We start from the raw sequence: 3,545 nt of genomic DNA, 5'->3' as shown, positions 1-3,545 counted from the left end.
TCCTTCTTCTGTGTCTATCAGGTATCTCAGCCGGTGTATCACCGTGACCTCCCCCCTCCCCAGCAGTCCGCTGTGCCCTAGTTCCTTCTTCTGTGTCTATCAGGTATCTCAGCCGGTGTATCACCGTGACCTCCCCCCTCCCCAGCAGTCCGCTGTGCCCTAGTTCCTTTCTCTGTGTCTATCAGGTATCTCAGCCGGTGTATCACCGTGACCTCCCCCCTCCCCAGCAGTCCGCTGTGCCCTAGTTCCTTCCTCTGTGTCTATCAGGTATCTCAGCCGGTGTATCACCGTGACCTCCCCCCCTCCCCAGCAGTCCGCTGTGCCCTAGTTCCTTCCTCTGTGTCTATCAGGTATCTCAGCCGGTGTATCACCGTGACCTCGCCCCCTCCCCAGCAGTCCGCTGTGCCCTAGTTCCTTCCTCTGTGTCTATCAGGTATCTCAGCCGGTGTATCACCGTGACCTCCCCCCCTCCCCAGCAGTCCGCTGTGCCCTAGTTCCTTCCTCTGTGTCTATCAGGTATCTCAGCCGGTGTATCACCGTGACCTCCCCCCTCCCCAGCAGTACGCTGTGCCCTAGTTCCTTCCTCTGTGTCTATCAGGTATCTCAGCCGGTGTATCACCGTGACCTCCCCCCCTCCCCAGCAGTCCGCTGTGCCCTAGTTCCTTCTTCTGTGTCTATCAGGTATCTCAGCCGGTGTATCACCGTGACCTCCCCCCCTCCCCAGCAGTCCGCTGTGCCCTAGTTCCTTCTTCTGTGTCTATCAGGTATCTCAGCCGGTGTATCACCGTGACCTCCCCCCCTCCCCAGCAGTCCGCTGTGCCCTAGTTCCTTCCTCTGTGTCTATCAGGTATCTCAGCCGGTGTATCACCGTGACCTCCCCCCTCCTCAGCAGTCCGCTGTGCCCTAGTTCCTTCCTCTGTGTCTATCAGGTATCTCAGCCGGTGTATCACCGTGACCTCCCCCCCTCCCCAGCAGTCCGCTGTGCCCTAGTTCCTTCTTCTGTGTCTATCAGGTATCTCAGCCGGTGTATCACCGTGACCTCCCCCCCTCCCCAGCAGTCCGCTGTGCCCTAGTTCCTTCCTCTGTGTCTATCAGGTATCTCAGCCGGTGTATCACCGTGACCTCCCCCCTCCTCAGCAGTCCGCTGTGCCCTAGTTCCTTCCTCTGTGTCTATCAGGTATCTCAGCCGGTGTATCACCGTGACCTCCCCCCCTCCTCAGCAGTCCGCTGTGCCCTAGTTCCTTCCTCTGTGTCTATCAGGTATCTCAGCCGGTGTATCACCGTGACCTCCCCCCCTCCCCAGCAGTCCGCTGTGCCCTAGTTCCTTCCTCTGTGTCTATCAGGTATCTCAGCCGGTGTATCACCGTGACCTCCCCCCTCCCCAGCAGTACGCTGTGCCCTAGTTCCTTCCTCTGTGTCTATCAGGTATCTCAGCCGGTGTATCACCGTGACCTCCCCCCCTCCCCAGCAGTCCGCTGTGCCCTAGTTCCTTCTTCTGTGTCTATCAGGTATCTCAGCCGGTGTATCACCGTGACCTCCCCCCCTCCCCAGCAGTCCGCTGTGCCCTAGTTCCTTCTTCTGTGTCTATCAGGTATCTCAGCCGGTGTATCACCGTGACCTCCCCCCCTCCCCAGCAGTCCGCTGTGCCCTAGTTCCTTCCTCTGTGTCTATCAGGTATCTCAGCCGGTGTATCACCGTGACCTCCCCCCTCCTCAGCAGTCCGCTGTGCCCTAGTTCCTTCCTCTGTGTCTATCAGGTATCTCAGCCGGTGTATCACCGTGACCTCCCCCCCTCCCCAGCAGTCCGCTGTGCCCTAGTTCCTTCTTCTGTGTCTATCAGGTATCTCAGCCGGTGTATCACCGTGACCTCCCCCCCTCCCCAGCAGTCCGCTGTGCCCTAGTTCCTTCCTCTGTGTCTATCAGGTATCTCAGCCGGTGTATCACCGTGACCTCCCCCCTCCTCAGCAGTCCGCTGTGCCCTAGTTCCTTCCTCTGTGTCTGGACACTTAATGAATCAGGAGTTAATCAGATTAATTGCTCTGCTGTTCCGGGATCTGGTTTGGATTGTGATGGACTCTGGGACTTTATTAGTTGATGCCCCCCCCCCCCCCCCCCCCCCAGGACACGCACTATGTGACCCGAGGCCGCACTCACACAGCCATCTCCAACCTCCGCCCCTGCAGTTATTGGAGAACTACAACTCCCAGCATGCACTGACATCTACAGAACCTCCAGAACATGATGGGAGTTGTAGTTGTGCGTTAACAACATCATTTTAAAAAAAAATTTATTTGAAAAATGGAAATAGGGGGTGATAAGATTTTGTTTTAAATATTTTTAAAAACTCTTTTTCTTTTATTTACTTATTTATTTTTATTTTTTAAATCCCCATAGGGAACAATAATAAGCAATCCCTGGATTTCTTATATTTTCATTGCTGTGCCATTGCATAGCATTGATCAGTTAGGTCGGCGCTCTGCTAGTAGAGACCGCCTGAGGCAGACTATCTTAGTAGATCTAATATGGCCACCCTATTAACTGATTGGCATCCCCCAAATGCATTTGTGGGGTTCAGATTATTCACCCAAAACCCTCCGTACTGATCACAGCATTTGACGACCTCTTTTCCATAGACTATAATGGAACACAACAGGACTTGGTGCCTCCCCGCTAAGTTTCCCTCCCCTGATGACTCCGGCACAGCCGCAGCTATGTGTGTTTCTATATGCCAGGAACTGAATACACAAAATGCCCTTATAGCTGGACCTGGGTATAATACCAACTAATAAACCTCTTACGTCAAAAAGACCCAGGGGTATAAACCCCCTAAATATTTACAAAGTTATATATTTTATTAGTTTTGATAAAAAAAAATACGTTTTCAAAAGAAGCCTAAAAATTCTCCAATCCTGGAGTGCATATAATGGATAAACCTTCCACATTAAGGGGTAGTAGTAGTTTAGCATCTGCAGTACACTATATCAAACACAGGCTCCCCAACGTGTTTCACAGAAACAACTTCATCATCAGGGATAGTGAGGCTATAATGAAAACTCATTCTCTTTTAAACAAAACTAATAAAATGTATAACTTTTCAGGGTGAGTCACTATTAAGGGCAGTGGTCTCAAACTGGGCCCTCCAGATGTTGCAAAACCTCAACTCCCAGCATGCCCAGACAGCCAACGGTAGTAGTTGAAGTCTACAGCAGGACTAGGTCATGTTTCCCTCCCCTGATGACTCCGGCACAGCCGCAGCTATGTGTTCTTGTATGCCAGAAACTGAATACACAAAATGCCCCTATGGTTGGACCCGGGGTATGATACCAACTAATAAACCTCTCAAGTCAAAAAGACCCAGGGGTATAAACCCCCTAAATATTGACCCACCCCTAAAAGTTATATATTTAATTCATTTTGATGAAAAGAGAATTGATTTTCAAAAGAAGCCTAAAAAATACTCCAATCCTGCAGTGCATATAATGGATAAACCTTCCCTATAAGGAGGTAGTAGTAGTTTAGCGTCTGCAGGACACTATATCAAACAAA

The sequence above is a fragment of the Hyla sarda genome, chromosome 7 (genome assembly GCF_029499605.1).
Source record: "Hyla sarda isolate aHylSar1 chromosome 7, aHylSar1.hap1, whole genome shotgun sequence".
Lineage (NCBI taxonomy): Eukaryota > Metazoa > Chordata > Amphibia > Anura > Hylidae > Hyla > Hyla sarda.
The sequence above is the reverse complement of the archived record's forward strand: the minus strand, read 5'-3'. Positions refer to the sequence as shown.